Source organism: Poecilia formosa, unplaced genomic scaffold (assembly GCF_000485575.1).
Source record: "Poecilia formosa unplaced genomic scaffold, Poecilia_formosa-5.1.2 Scaffold176, whole genome shotgun sequence".
NCBI lineage: Eukaryota > Metazoa > Chordata > Actinopteri > Cyprinodontiformes > Poeciliidae > Poecilia > Poecilia formosa.
This window is the reverse complement of record NW_006800115.1, coordinates 142,524-159,170: the sequence shown is the minus strand read 5'-3', so window position 1 is coordinate 159,170 and position 16,647 is coordinate 142,524. Positions and strand designations below refer to the sequence as shown.

Genomic DNA, 16,647 nt, shown 5'->3' with positions numbered 1-16,647 from the left:
CATACATATATATATATATATATACACATACATATATATATAATTTTTTTTGTCGTAGTACCCCCAAGAATTTAAAACTACTTTCACCCCTGCTTATGTCTCAACATGGTTATTGTTGTGGACAATCCACTATGGGCACAGAAATCGAGTTCAGATCAGTGGGGCTGTTCCTCCCAGCCACACCCCTCCAGGTCTCACTGTCATTACCCATGTGAGCGCTGAAGTCCCCCAGCAGAACAAGGGAGTCCCCAGGAGGGGTACTCTCTAGTACCCCCTTCAATTACTCCAAAAAGGGTGTAATCTGAACTGCTTTTTGGTGCACCCAAACAACAATTAGAATTAGAATTAGAACAATTAGAACCCCTCTCCCCACTCATAGGCGGAGGGATGCTACACTCTTGTTCACCAGAGTGGAAGAACATGCAACCCCTCTCAAGGAGACTGGTTCCAGAACCAGAGCCATGCGTTGAGGTGAAACAGACTATTTCTCGCCAGAACCTCTCAATCTCACAGACCAGCTCAGGCTCCTTCTCCACCAGACAGGTAACATTCCACGTCCCAAGAGACAGCTTCTGCAACCGAGGATTGCCAAGGTCCCCGCACTCAGCTACCACCCATCCCACACTGCACCCGACCCCTTTTGCCACTCTCACAGGTGGTGAGCCCATAGGAAGGGGGACCCACGTCTCCTCTTCGGGCTGTGCTGTGCATAAGCCCAGTCACCAGGCCCTCGCCAGCATGCCCTACTTCCAGGCCTGACTCCAGATTTGGGCCCCGATGACCCGTGTCCGAGCGAGGAAACATTATTTCCAATGATTTTGCTCATCATAAGGAGTCTTCGGGCTGCACTTTGTCTGGTTCCTCACCTAGGACCAGTCTTGGGTGCCTTGGGTGACTCTACAAGGGGCATGAAGCCCCAGAAGCACAAACACCTCCTAGGATCACTGCTCCTAGGATCACTGGGACACCAAACCCCTCTAACACGATGAAAGCCCCCTTATGGTTAGACATGTTGTTTTTATATGCATCTACAATCTAATAATGCAAATCTAGTTTCAAACGTTGGAGATAAATTGCAAGTTAACATGTTTTCCTACTTACTACATACTACAAAAACTAAAATTCAATTCAGTTCATTTATATACCACCAATTCACAACAATGTCATTTCAATGGACTTTACAAAAAAAATAATTTCAATCATACATACATTCCAATTGATTCTAGTTACCCAACAGAATGTTCTACAGAATGCTCAAAGTAGTTTAAAATGTTTCTGTCTGAGGAAACCCAGCAGTTTTCCTTGAGTCATTGACTTTCACTCTTGGATGAGCATGTAGCAACAACAGTCTACTGAAAAAATGTTTCCCTAGTTATTACATACTACAAATCAAGTAATCCATGACACACATACAGTGCCTCCTGCAATAAATATGAATTACAACAAATATCTACTTTTAAGCAGGAGTTATGGTTAGATATTTTTACATGTATCTACAATCTAATAATGCAAGTTCCAAATGTCTAGTTCCAAATGTTGGAGATAAATTGTAATTAACTATTTTAATACAAATCATTCTTGATTTCACACTCACAACATAGCTCAGCAAATATACAAAGAAATTGGACTGATATGTATACAAACAAATTTAACTTGGTAGATTTCAGCACTGAACCCTGAACATAACTTTTTTTGTGATTTATGTGTGGTTTATTGCAAGATTCTAAATTGGAAAACAAGATGTACCCTGAAGCTTACTGGAGATCCCCCTGGTCCTCTGGCTCCACCTACTGCTAAAGTAATGATATGGTGAAGAGGAAGAATGCATGGAAAATTGACAAACACTGACATCCTGAAAATAAATGTACAATCTCCTTGAGTATATTAAAACACACACAGATAGCCTAAGGTTTTTCTATCTGGATCATCATGTCACCTTGATCCAGTATTTGCAGACATCTTATTGCAGTTAACTTACTCTGACTTGGTGCACACATTAACAGTCTCCTGCTCTGCATTCTACTGTGCTGCTTTTATGGCAATAAACTGTCTTTTTAATATTTTTCTCATTAAATAGGGTTAAATTTTTAGTTTAAATTTATTTTCCATAATGTATTTTTGACAAACTGCAAATAGAATTGTTGGCATCACTGACAACAAAATTGGAGATTTCAAACATATATAACAGTCCACATTTTATATTTTGTTAATCATAAACAGTCCGAGAAAAAATTGTAACAATGGGCAAAGTGACAGCCATTCACCCTTTTCACACAAGTTTATATAACGCGGGGTCTGCAGCCTGGCTCTTTGGACCGTGAAGATTGCAGACCCCTGATCTATACTTTCAGTTATATAATGCTGATGACACACCTCAGTAACTCGACAAATAAATTGTTATTTTACATTCTAATTCCAATGTGACTAAACAGAAATTCTGAATGTATCTCATAACACTGATTTACAGATGGTCACATTTACCTAAACAAAGGTTAATACTAACAACTGTTTGTTTGGGGCTTTATCAGAGTTTCTTCAATTGTTTGAGCAATTTTTATATAACATATGGGGCACTTGGCAAAGATTTACCAAGTTGGGATATGTTATCTGTATATTACATAAAACCAAAATTCCAGAACAAAGGATAAATAATAAGTCTTTTAAAAAGATGTAAAACTCTCAAGGGTTAAGGCCAATCTAATGTTCATTGACAAGCTGTCCCAGAGTCTAGAAACCCCAAAAGCTCTGTCACATTTCAGTCTTCGACCTAGGTTTTGGGGCTTTGACCAGTAGCTGGTTACCAGACCTGAGCATTCTGGCTGGATTATACAAATTCAACAATTTGGACACATACTGTGGCATTTAAAAACTGACATTTAAAAACTGACAATGTTTTAAAATCAGCCCTATAGTACAAGAAGCTAGTGAAGTCAAGCCAATATTGGTGATATGTGATAATGTTCTTGCTTACAGATGAGATGCTGGGTTGCTACTTTTTGAACTAGTTGCAGAGAATTCATTTTTTTTGGTCAATCCCATAGTAAAGCAAATTACAATAAACCAGATGTGATTACATAGGGGCATAAATCACTCTCTCCAGATCCTTGAGGAGATAACCTTTGACCTTGGCAATAAGTCTGAGTCGGTAAAAGCTTGACTTGATGACTGAGCTTACCTGCTTATCCAGCGTAATATCTCTGTTAAATATCACGCCAATGCTCTTGACAGATAAGTGGATAAAAGAGGTTTACAGACCTAGGAGACCAGAATGATCATAAATATGGCTGCATCTGAACAGAATGATGTGTTTTGTTAACATTTATATGTTAAGAATTACATGTCATCTAGGTTTGAATCTCACTCAAGCAGTCCAGAAAAGTTGAATGAACATCATCCATCATCAACTATACTATGGCCATTAACAATCACCCTCAGTGGTAGTGTCATAAAAACAACACTGGATCCAAGATGGAACCTTGGAGCACTTGAAAAAGAAACTGGAATTGTAGCTATGGAAAAATCAACTAAGTGGTTTAGTAAGAGTCAGTCCATCTAAGAGCTGTGCCTATTATCCCTACTCTCAAGCTGCCTTTATGATTTATTTTGAATCTGTAAGTACAATAACTTTCAATAATGTTGACCAAGTATGTTCCACTGTGTCAGAAGGGACACATTATTTATTTATTTTAGAACACATTCAAATCCCTGGTCACTGTATGCTGTGTTTTGCGTTGCAATAGTTCTGAATATAATCTGCTGCCCAACTGCTCAATTAGCCTAATGACCTAATGACCTAATGACATTGACACCCAAACTCATGTTAGGAAGCATCTTTTGTTCTCCTACCGCTGCTAAAGTACCCAGAACTGGGAATCAGTCCTCTTTCTACTTCTCTACCACCTCCTCCTCCTCTTCACACCAGCATTTCCCAAAATACCTGGCCCCCTCCATTCTGCAGAAGAGCAGGAATGCTGCCTGGCAACTGGGGGTCTGGCTGCCATGGTAACAGTTCACCTGAACACCTCCTCCCTAAACAAACAGCAAGTGTGAGCAATAGAGACCGGGAGGAAGCAGAGGAAGCAGAGGATTTAGAGGTAATTTCCCTGCTGGTCCTCCTGTTTTCGGAGAGACACAAATCTGATGTAACGTCAGCCCCTCTGTACATGTCCATCTTAAGATGCCAACAAAATACGCAACATACACGTAGGCCTACTACTCTCCAAACACACACAAACACACACACACTGCTGTTCTAGCTGTTCTTACATAAGGGATCCCAGAATTCATTTTACTCACTGGGAACACAATTAAGTGACTATTTTATAAGTAATGAAAACCCAGAATTCAATCTCTCAGAAATTAGGTATTTTTTAATACAAAAATTTATGTTATGGTCATGTTATTGCTTAGACAATTATGGCTAAGTCTGATGATTTGACAGTTGTCCACACTGTAACAAATGGCTGTAAAAACTACACCATGAAAATACAGTAAAGTGGGTGGGTTTTGAAAATACAGCTATTTACTGTGATCTGAAATGTGAATGGAAAGTATATGGGATGTGATTGGACCACTGGATCTGTAAATGTTATATGTACATAGCTAGTAAGCATCTCACAATGCAACTGTACAGTTGCATTGTGAGATGCTTACTAGCTGGAGGTGAATGTTCACGGGCTTAGAGGGCCCTCTAGCCATTCATGGGTCATTGTTTACCTGGTGAAACAATGACTTTCACCAGGTAAGTACTTGTTAAAAAAAATTGTATTGCAGTTTTGCAGTTTGGTGTTTGAGGATGACAATATATGTTACGTGGCTATATTGAGCTACTCTCGCTTCTATAACATTGTGGGGTAAAGCTAATTTCGGTTGTTTCTCAGCTAGCATTATGTGCAAACACAAGTGCCTTTTAGCTCAGTTTTGATAATATTTTTCACCCAGAAAATGCAGATGGCTATATTCTGGTCTTCCTTATTTATATAATGTACAGTGTTTTTTTGTCACCAACTGTGTGTGTGATGTGTTTTGTGAACTGAGGAACAAACATAATCCACATTTTGACTGATCTGAAACGCACATCGAGTCCTGGTTCACCTACTGTCTGTCTGTTTGCCGTTCCTCCAAGCCAGTTTCCAGCTGCCCAAAAGAAGCATGTCCTTGATGAATACCTGGATTTCAAACAAGTGTTCAGTACATCCAAAGCTCTCTCTCTGCTTCCCCATCGATTGTATGACTGTGCCAAAGATCTTCTCCATGGTGTCCTGTTGCCATCCAGTCGTCTCTTAAATCTGTCCTATATAAAATATGAGACCATGAAAAAGTACATCCATTAATCTATGAATACAGGTATTATCTACTACTTATCTTCACTTCTGGGAGCAGGCTTCCTTTTGTTGGTAAAAATTGGGTTCCTTGAGCCCTGTGTTGATTACAGGGAGCTCAACCAGATAACAATTAAAAATAAATCCCCCTTACTTCATCTTCTCAGCTTTTGAACCAGTCCATGATGCCACCATCTTCTCCAAGGTCGATCTACACAACGCCTATCATTTAGTGCACATATGCCAGGGAGCTGAGTGGAAGACTGCCTTTCGGACCCCACTGTGTGAAATGCACCTGTAGTTTTTCAAAATCTCATCAACGATGTCCTCTGTTGACTTTCTCTATCAGTTTGTTTTTGTTTACCTTGATGACATTTTGATCTTCTAGAAACCACAGGAAATACCACAGGAAACACGCCCACCTCGTCCTTTAATGCCTCTTGGAAAACAGATTATCTGAAAGCAGAAAAATGTGAATTCCACAAACCATCCATTATCTTTTTGAGCTAAATTTTTGAGAGCAAACAGGTATGCACAAACCAAAGCTTTTCAGGACTGGCTGGATTGGCCCATTTCCAACAACCATAAACAATTGCAATGTTTTCTAGGATTTGCTAAGTTCTACCACCGTTTCATTAGGAACTATAGCCAAACAGCAGTGCCCCTTTCTTACATCTCTCACTTCAACCAAGATCACCTTCATCTGGACCCTGGATCCTGACAAAGCCTTCCTTGAACTCAAGAAGAGATTCTCCGAAGTGCCAGTCCTTGTTAAGCCTGACCCCCACCTTAGGTTTATTTTTGAGGTGGATGATTCTGACTTGGCGGTTGAAGCTGTGCTGTCACAAAGATCTCCTGTTGATAACTAATTACGGTATACTGAACAAAAATATAAATCCCCCATGTTAAATATTGCCATGTAGCGTTAACAACTGTAAATGAGCTGACATTTTATTGTACAAAAATAATATTTCTCTTGATTTGTGTATAATTTTTAATCCAACTTGGTGTCACTGAGCATTACTCAGTGAGTTGTTTTTTTACTCAGTGCATGGGTGGGGCATGTCCAATGGGTGATCAGACAAACAGCTAACGGCTAGCTTACCCTAACAGCTGGACAATCCTTGGACTGGGGACAATAAAAGGCCACCCCTAAATGTCAAATTTTGTCACAAGATGTTGCAAGTTATGCAGGAGTGTGACATTGGCAAGTTGGATGCAGGGATGTCCACCAGAGCAGTAGTTGCATGGCCCAATGTCCATTATTGGACTATAGGCCATTTAAGAGTTCATCTTCAACAGACTGGCATGACTGCAAGTTGTTCAGTGTACATCCTTGTGTTATTTTTCTCACCGTCTTTCTCTCACAGAAAGCAAAGTGATTGTTAACTTCTCTTAAGACTCCAAGGATAAAACCCTGGCTCTCATCCTTCTACCCATCTCTTCTGTTGGAGTTGTAACATGGGAAATCAAAGGCATCATCACTGAAGCTCAACTGAATGAACCTGATCCTGGTACTGGCCTCCCTAACAAGATCTACTTTCCCTCCTGCATCTGTGCCCAAGTTATTCATCGGGTTCACTTGGTAAAATTCTCCTTCCATCCTGAAATCAGCCAAACCATCACCCTCATCAACTGGAAGTTCTGGTGGTCATTCATCAATAAAGATGTCAAAGAATATGTCCCTTGCTTGTCACATCTGCGACCGCAATAAAATCAACCATTTTCTGAACTCCTTCAACCTCTTCCCATTCCCAAACAACCTTGGTCTCATATAACCATTTTTACTTTTTTACTGGATTACCACCATCCAAAGGTATGATCACCAGTCTGACCAACACTGATTGTTTTTCCAAAGCCTGCCAAATTGTTCCCTTCAGAAAATCTTCCACTGCCTTCCAAACTGCTCAACTCCTGGTCAAACATGTTCCATCTCTGCAGCATTCTCCAAGACATACTGTCCGATCATGGCCCCCAGTTCACCTCTCAAGCCTGGAAACAGCTCTCCAAAGCCTTCAACACCAAGGACAGTCTTGCTTCCAGTTTCCTCACCGCAAGTCCTTATGACTGGGTTGATTGTGCTCATAACACTCACACCTTATCAGTCACTGGTTTTAACAAGTTTGAAGTCTCCCTAGGTTACCAGTCTCCTCTGTTCCCTTCTGATGAGCAAGAAATTTCAGTCGCTTCTGTACTCCGCCTGGTGGCGACTGTTGATGGGGTTGGTGTAAGGAATTTGGTTTGTGATGTCCTTGTGTGGTGTTAGGTTTATCAAAAACCACTCTAGGATGTCATGGAGCACCTAGGCTCATTTAATGTCCAGCAGATGTGCTCCGGCACATGCATTCCATCAAGATTATCAGCAGGTGGGATAAGAAGACCTGGATCCCAGACCTTCGACACCTGAGTGTTAGCCCTATGTGGTTTCTATGCTCACCTGGGTTACATGCCTAAGCTCTCCTGGATTCCCTCGCTCATACCTTCAAACAAATATAGATTTTCCATCCATCTGACTGTTGAATGAATTGTGTGTGTTCCTACTGTGGGGTGTACACACACTACACAATCACACCTGATATACCTACGATTTTTTATCGTCGTGTGGTTTCTCAGGTTTTGAAAATCGCCCGACAATTTTAAAATCTTGCTGTGTGAACCAGGCATAAACAGCATTCCACATTCATAAATGTCAACTAAAAATCCAAATAGTATTTGACTCAACAAATAAAAAGCTAACCCCCAAAATGCTGATATTTAAAGTTTACAAGCACAGGGACAGTGTTGCTGCCTGTTTTTTTTTTTTTTTTATCCTAATCGCAAAGTATTTCAAAATTCTCTATAATTATGCCAGTCACAGTATGTTGGAGTAACTTTGGTTAATGAAGTGGCATTGCTTGTTTTGGGGAGTTATTCTTTCTGGTTTTGGATGTTGTGCAGCTTGAAGAATTTTTGTTTCTTCTTTTACTTTGAGAAAGTTATGTTGTGTGAATGTGACAACAAAGATGTTTTGCAAAGAGTCTAATTTTCAGAGGAGTTGAAAAGGAGACTTCATGGATAGCTGGACCAAAGAAAAGAGAGAGGACAATACCATTATGGTCATCAATCATAATGGGCAAGGAATATATCGCAACTCCACCTCTCTGCTCAGTTTCTGACCCAGAAGGCCACACAGATTTAAAAAGGAGTGGCAAAAGCACTGCTTTTGGTGAAGAGATGATTACCCAAGTACTGTCATTGTAGGTAGTTAGATGATATGAGACATTTTATATCCCAGTAGGATAAATGAAGTATTTTGTACTGAAAAATGCACTTCTTACACTGGCTTCAGAGCAAAAAAGATTTTGGTTAAGATGCATAAATTGTGCAATCAAATTTCCTGCTCTTCAAAACGCTTTAATCCAGTTGAAGGTTTCATGTGTACAGAATTCCATCAAAAATGATTCCCACCTGTAACAAAGATGTTGCAGAGATAATGCTACCAGATTTTTAAGAATTCAAATATTATGACAATTACAGTTGTCTTTGAAGATCTCTTTGTATTCACCAAATAGTCATCAATCATGAGCAGCCTAGCAGCTAACTGTACCAAAAGATCTGACAATATCTGGCAAATCTGCAATAATACAGATTTTTCTCTAAAGTGTTGATGTGCACAACTAGGTGCTTTGGCTGGGACATAACTTTCTTCGTCACATCATTTAATAAAGGTCAGTACAGTAGTCAAATTTTGTTAACCTTTGTTATCCGCTACTTGCGAAAACACAAGAAATGCTGTCAGTGCTGAGTACATCATACCAAATGCTAAGAAGACAAACAGTTAAACATCTGTTCATTTATATGGCAGATAATGGCAAATGAAAGATTAAACTTTTGATAATATCTCTTGTCATATGCCATTGTTCATTCCACTGGTATTATCTTTAAGTCTGACCTTTATTTATATGGATTATCCCACTGAGACACAGGTTCATTCTGAAGTAATACCAGTAATAGTGTTTAACAGAGACAAAAATTTGGGTTGATACCAATTTAACATTGTTGTTATGGCCACTTCCTGGTATTTAGTGAAATCATATATATTTATGACGTCATAAAATGACCACACCATTGACATTGCTTTTCTGCTACAGTTAAACACAACCCTAAAAGCTGCGGTGTGTAAGTTTTGTAAAAAGAAAGAATGTTTTTTACATATTTGTTGAAACATATATGTCGTAACAGTATAAAACACTGTCCTCTGCATCCTCCCAGTGCCACTATTGCCAACTGAAGAAAAGCACCACTCCTGGTCAGAAACAGCTAATCAGAACCAGGAGAAGGGTCTTAGAAGTGTCAATCAACCTCATCAACGTACTGCTCAATGTGCTTATGGTGGAGAAACAACTTACTGTTACGGGAAAACTGTTTATCCACTGTCATCAGTGTCAGGCTAACTAGTTTGAACATTCATGACAGAATCAGCTGTCGTGTAGCAGAGAGCAAGAGCGAGGCTGTGAGCAGCGCATACACAAGCATAATTGGTTGTTTCTGACAAGGATCAATGCATTTCTGTAGTTAATTCTAGAAGCACTGGGAAAAGACAGAAGAGCTCAATTTTTTTTTCCACAGAATATCTTTACAGATTATCTGTCAAAAAAATCTGTCAAGACAGTGACAGTTTTAACAAATATGTGAAAAACATATATTTTTTATAATAGTTACATTCCCCAGCTTTAATCTTGTGGTACATTATTATTGTTGTCTCTTTATTAAACAAATTAACACATGACCAACCCTTTCCTCCTCCAGAAACACAAAACAATAACAAGATTGAAATCAACATTGATTGTTAATATGGACCCAGTTTTATTAACTGGAACCATACTGATATGTTAAAAAATTACTAAAATTGGTAGTCACCAATGTTGATGCTGATATATCAGACATCACTAACTACCTAGCAAACTAATAAAATCATGTATTTGCAATACTACTACTCAATATTCAATTCAATTTCATTTACATTGTGCCAATTCACAACAAATGTCATCACAAGAAATTTTACAAAAACATAATTTCAGTCCACACATACATATACTCTAAATCAGCCTCGCTGTCACACAGTAGGAAGGGTAAAAGTGCATGTGGGATCAGTGTGAGCCCCACTGGGACGTGCATGGGGTAAACTTGTGGGGTCTAAAAGATTGTGTCTTTTAAAATCAAAGGAGGGTAAAACAGTCACACCAAGAACAGAAAAATGTAATCTGCAAAGTATGTGGAAGAGAGGAAAGACAAGAAATTTGTTTTACCACCTTAAACAAAGTATGGACTTGAATACCAGAAATTCCAAGCGATACTGCTGACTACAAGTTCCAGTCACAACACTGGGAAGAAAAGGCGTTATAGCTTTAACACAATAACTTATTAAAGTTATTATATATTTTTCACTTATTTATTTAAGTTTTATTACACCAGGTAGTTATCATTGAGATTAAGCTGCTGCCTGTCATTGCCAATGTTTTTTTGCATTTAGAAATGCAAAGAAAAAAGCTGGAACGTGTATTTTCTGCAGGTAAAAACAGCACTCTATTCAAGTTCTCCTTGTCTTCAGACAAAGTACTGCACAACTCATGATGAACATACCAAACAAGCCATTGAATGCTTCAGGTAAAAAGAGGTTCAGTTTGATATTTTTACTAATGATGGGAATAAAAGTTTAATGTACAGATAGATGTTGATGATGTGTAATTTTTTTTTATTTCATGTTTTATGTTTAGATAGTATAAAAAATGGCATTTAATAATTATGAGAAAAAAAACCCTGTGGAGATAGGCACCAGCACATCTCCCAACCCCACTAGTTTTAAGTGTGTCTTAAATGGATCGATGGAGGTTAAAAAGTTTGGTAACACTTTATTTGACGGGATATCCATAAGACTGACATGACACTGTCACAAATATGACATAACATTTGTCATGAACATGAAGGAGACTTTATGAATGTCTATGGCTGTTGTCATGAACTACCGACTTTGCCTTATGTTTTTATATGACACTTTAATGCAAAGCTGGCACTTTTAATAGACTTTCAATGCAACTTTTAGAGCAACTTTGCATTAAAAGTGTCATTATTTACCGAATGTCACTTCATGACAACAGTCATAGACATTCATAAAGACTAGTTCATGTTCATGACAGGTGTTATGTCATATTTATGACAGTGTCAAGTCAGTCTTATGCACACCCCGTCAAATAAAGTGTTACCAAAAGTTTCTATCTAGGGACCTGCTCTCTGCGGGGAGAGGAGAATTAGTATGATTAAATCAAAAACAAAGATTGTAGAAAAAAAATACAAGAACTAGCATACCAAGAAATATGGAAAAACCAACAAGAAATAATCAAGACTTAAATTAAATCAAACTAAAAGCCCAAACACCAGTGGGCCATAACAACAGGGCTAAATATGTTATCTTCAGCAGAATTTGTCCACAAATATCCTGCCTTACCAAATATTACATCAAAACTGTCCTTTGCATTCCGATATTGTACACATTTGTGTCCATATATGATTACAATTCAATGTATTGTGTAGCTGAAGTACAATAACAGATATTTTATCTTGATAGTTCTTTGCCATTGCAACACAGCGATAGTACAATGGCTAGAAAATATGCTGCAGCAGTAGCTTAGGAAGTCTTTTGTTCAATTGAAGCTAATTTAATTTTAGAATCGTTGTCCTTCACGAAGGTGAACCAGGTCTTAAATCTTTTTGCAGTCACTGATAGATTTTCTTTTAGAATTGTCCTCTGTGCCTAACATGTTGCTGCAACTATTATGTTTCATCTTGGTGATGGAGTGTTTAGGTTGATGTACAGGATTTATACTGAGACTGATTTACACAGTGGTGGTCTCTAGCTATTCACTATGTGGCCTCTGAATACTGTTGATAGCATTGAATTTTAAATAGGGGTATTAAAGTAAAACTATGTATCCTTTTGGTTCCATATCACATTATGTACTACTTTGTTTGGGTTTATTACTTGTCCCATTAAAATATATTCAATTTTGAATATGTATATTCACATATATTCATGTGTAGATATTTTTGTAAGAGACTTAATACAAAGCACAGTCAATTAAATTAATTTGGAAATTTCAATTTTTTTAAAATCAGAATTAGCTTTATTGGCCAAGACGGTGCGCACAAAGAATTTGACTTCACTTTTACACACCATTAAATGGAACTATATACGCTTTAGAGGAAATAAAATAAAAGACAGAAACAATATGTACATATTTGTACATATTACATAACTATGAAAAGAATAATAGATATTATTTTTCTGTTTTATCCACAATTTCCTCTCAAGCTATTACACTCTTTTTCTACATTCACTCCAACCCATTCATTTTATTTTTAAGCAATTATGAGGCACTGTGATAAAACACAAAATTACTGTTGTTAAAGTTAGTCAGTGAGTTGTTGCTAGTTTACCGATGAATGCAAAATAATTATATCATTATTATAACAAATAATAATAAAGTATTAACTATTTAATGAGTCAGTTGATGCCACCAACCTTGCTTAGCTGGCTGTGAGAGGTTGAGTGAAGAATGCCCTTCCTTGGCCTACATCCCCCAGAATGCTGTGTGGTTCTGGATCACAGTTCACTGAAATTAGAACATTCTATTGGACATATTTTCTAGTTATATTGATCACGTGTCTATTGCAGTATACATTATCAATTTATTGCCCAGTCCTAAGTGGGACATGTATAATATATGCATAAACAATGGTTTCAGAAATTGGAACTTCTATCTTTAGAGTCAGTGAAACAACCTGGAAACAGGCTTTAAGTATAGTATTAAAGCCTTGTGCTTCTGTGTTAGATTGTTAGGGACCTCATTCATACATGCATGTGTAACCTACACTGCATGTATGAGCCAAGTGTTCTGGTGGCTGCACATCCTACCGGAAGACAGTGGTGTTAGTGACTAGAGACTGCGATCGATGGCTTATAGTCAGCTCTAAGCCATCAAAAGAGTTAATTGCTGCCATCTGTTTAGCTGCATGCTTCTACTGTAGATTCTGGTGGTTAACCTTTGGCTGTCAGTTGTTAGATGTATTATAGTTAGCTGGTGTCTCCACGTTAAGTTCCCAGAGCGTGTTGCAACAGCAAACACCTGTACTGTTACCTGGTTAATAGCTGGTTAGTTACTAGATCTCCCAAGTAAAAGCTTCTGTCCTTTAGCTAGCTGTAGCATTTCTGTGCACGCCAACACATTTAGTCTGTAGTCGCAGCCAAAAATGTCATTGCTTCCAACAGTAGTCAGAACAAACATTTAACTAGCGAAGCATATCGTAGAACGGCCACACGTATTCACGCTTGCACTCCCTCTTGGAGACCGCACAGTACCGTGAGTTTCGGCGGAGCTCAGGTCGCTTCCTATCGGATGCAGTCACCGCCGAGGTTCGGTGCGCGTTCCCCCAGACCCCCAACTCCCTTCACCACCGCAGAATCCTAAGTTCCTTAAGGTGGTCACGGAAAGGTGTAAAGCTAGCTGGCAGGATGCGTTTAACCTCCTACCATTTCACCTCCTCCATATTTACTGTCTTCGTTCGTTCTGCCTCGCGCTCTCTCTCCCACCACCAACAACAACATTATTGACGTCCTCCCCCTGCCACGTGACCAGTCTGCTGGGGCTAAAAATAGACTCGGTGCAAACCAATGGAGGAAGACAGGCAAGGCAGAGACAGACAGACAGAGGCGGATTTAGTCAGATAGTGGCTCGAATCAGAACAGAGGCATGTGACTGACCACCTCCATAGTAATTCAATATTTTCAGCATTTTTGTCTCAGATCTACTCAATTCATTGTTGCTTATTGCTGGAAGCACAACTTTGCATCTACATTTTATTTTCTGAGATCCAATTCTGCTCTTATCTCAAAACACTGAGATCCATCCATCCATCCATTTTCTTACACCCTTGTCCCTAGTGGGGTTCGGAGGGGTGCTGGTGCCCATCTCCAGCGAGACGGCATTGAGGTCCATAGCGCCTAACTTTTTCACATTGACATTTTTTAAAACTGTTACTGTCGTGATTGTAACAGTAACCTTCTCCAAGTGTTCCCAGTATTAAATCCTGAAATACACCACTCAGTCAGAACCAACCAGTCAGAGCCAGGAGAAAGCTCTTAGTGCAGTAAATGTAGCTTGTGTATGCGCTCACATCATCCACCTTGCTCTCTGCATCTTCTCAACAGTAGAGCCTGTTATGAATCCTCAGGGTAGTTAACATGGCCACCCACCAATGATGACGGATAAAGTTTTCCTGTAATAATATGCTATCACTAGTAGCACCATGACTAGTGCTACACAAGCTTGATTGAAAGAGCTCAGACTGATTAGTTGTTTCTGACTGGGAGTGATGTATTTCTACAGATTGCAGTAGTATCTTAGGGAGGAGTTGGAGGAGGTTGATTTTTATGTATTTATTTATTTTACAGATTATTGTATCATACCACACTATATCTCTATGTCATGACACAGTGACAGTTTTAATATGTATGCACTCTAAAATTTGACAAGTAGAGCAGACTTGAAAAAAATGTGGAAACCGATTGCCTTGAAATCAGCAACAAAGCACTTTGTATTGCCTTTTTGCTGAAAATGTGCTATATAAATAAAATTACCTTCACCTTTACCTTGAAAAAATCTAAGTAACTATTAGTTTTACATTTTGTTTACTCGACACATACCTACTCAGTGTACTTGAGACCTTGTTGAATGAACGTAATTGTCTGAAGTTAATTTAATTTAGCTTAGTGAAGGGAGGAAGTGATGTCACAGGTTATGGACACAGAAGTCAAATAAATAACATTTTAAAAACTTATTGCAGAATATACTATATATACACTGCTCAAAAAAATAAAGGGAACACTTAAACAACACAATATAACTCCAAGTAAATCAAACTTCTGTGAAATCAAACTGTCCTCTTAGGAAGCAACACTGATTGACAATCGATTTCACCTGCTGTTGTGCAAATGGAATAGACAACAGGTGGAAATTATTGGCAATTAGCAAGGCACACTCAATAAAGGAGTGGTTCTGCAGGTGGGGACCACAGACCACTTCTCAGTACCTATGCTGTCTGGCTGATGTTTTGGTCAGTTTTGAATGTTGGTGGTGCTTTCACACTCGTGGTAGCATGAGACGGACTCTACAACCCACACAAGTGGCTCAGGTAGTGCAGCTCATCCAGGATGGCACATCAATGTGAGCTGTGGCAAGAAGGTTTGCTGTGTCTGTCAGCGTAGTGTCCAGAGGCTGGAGGCGCTACCAGGAGACAGGCCAGTACACCAGGAGACGTGGAGGAGGCCGTAGGAGGGCAACAACCCAGCAGCAGGACCACTACCTCCGCCTTTGTGCAAGAAGGAACAGGAGAAGCACTGCCAGAGCCCTGCAAAATGACCCCCAGCAGGCCACAAATGTGCATGTGCACAAACAGTTAGAAACCGACTCCATGAGGATGGTATGAGGGCCCGACATCCACAGATGGGGGTTGTGCTCACAGCCCAACACCGTGCAGGACGCTTGACATTTGCCACTGGCGTCTTGTGCTCTTCACAGATGAAAGCAGGTTCACACTGAGCACATGTGACAGAGTCTGGAGATGCCGTGGAGAGCGGTCTGCTGCCTGCAACATCCTTCAGCTTGACCGGTTTGGCAGTGGGTCAGTAATGGTGTGGGGTGGCATTTCTTTGGAGGGCCGCACAGCCCTCCATGTGCTCACCAGAGGTAGCCTGACTGCCATTAGGTACTGAGATGAGATCCTCAGACCCCTTGTGAGACCATATGCTGGTGCGGTTGGCCCTGGGTTCCTCCTAATGCAGGACAATGCTAGACCTCATGTGGCTGGAGTGTGTCAGCTGTTCCTGCAAGATGAAGGCATTGAAGCTATGGACTGGCCAGCCCGTTCCCCAGACCTGAATCCGATTGAGCACATCTGCGACATCATGTCTCGCTCCATCCACCAACGTCACGTTGCACCACAGACTGTCCAGGAGTTGGCGGATGCTTTAGTCCAGGTCTGGGAGGAGATCCCTCAGGAGACCATCCGCCACCTCATCAGGAGCATGCCCAGGCGTTGTAGGGAGGTCATACAGGCACGTGGAGGCCACACACAATACTGAGCCTCATTTTGACTTGTTTTAAGGACATTACATTAAGGTTGGATCAGCCTGTAGTGTGTTTTTTCACTTTAATTTTGTGTGTGGCTCCAAATCCAGGCCTCCATTGGTTAATAAATTTGATTTCCATTGATGATTTTTGTGTGATTTTGT

At 39.7% G+C, this 16,647-nt stretch overlaps 1 protein-coding gene and 1 long non-coding RNA gene across 2 annotated transcripts in view; both read right to left on the bottom strand.

Annotated features, from left to right (window-relative positions):
- Positions 1–14,010, bottom strand: part of hdac5 (histone deacetylase 5) — a 93,048-nt gene extending 79,038 nt beyond the window's left edge. Inside the window, exon 1 of the mRNA XM_007565474.2 lies at positions 13,717–14,010. The gene's annotated coding sequence lies outside the window, so the exon portion shown is untranslated. The remainder of the gene's footprint in view (positions 1–13,716) is intronic.
- A 1,196-nt stretch (positions 14,011–15,206) lies between these two features.
- Positions 15,207–16,407, bottom strand: LOC107837795 (uncharacterized). The gene is made up of 2 exons (XR_001663838.1): positions 16,318–16,407; positions 15,207–16,001 (listed from the first exon to the last, which is right to left on the bottom strand). It is a non-coding gene; the product is annotated as an uncharacterized LOC107837795 (long non-coding RNA).
- Between the last annotated feature and the right edge of the window lie 240 nt (positions 16,408–16,647).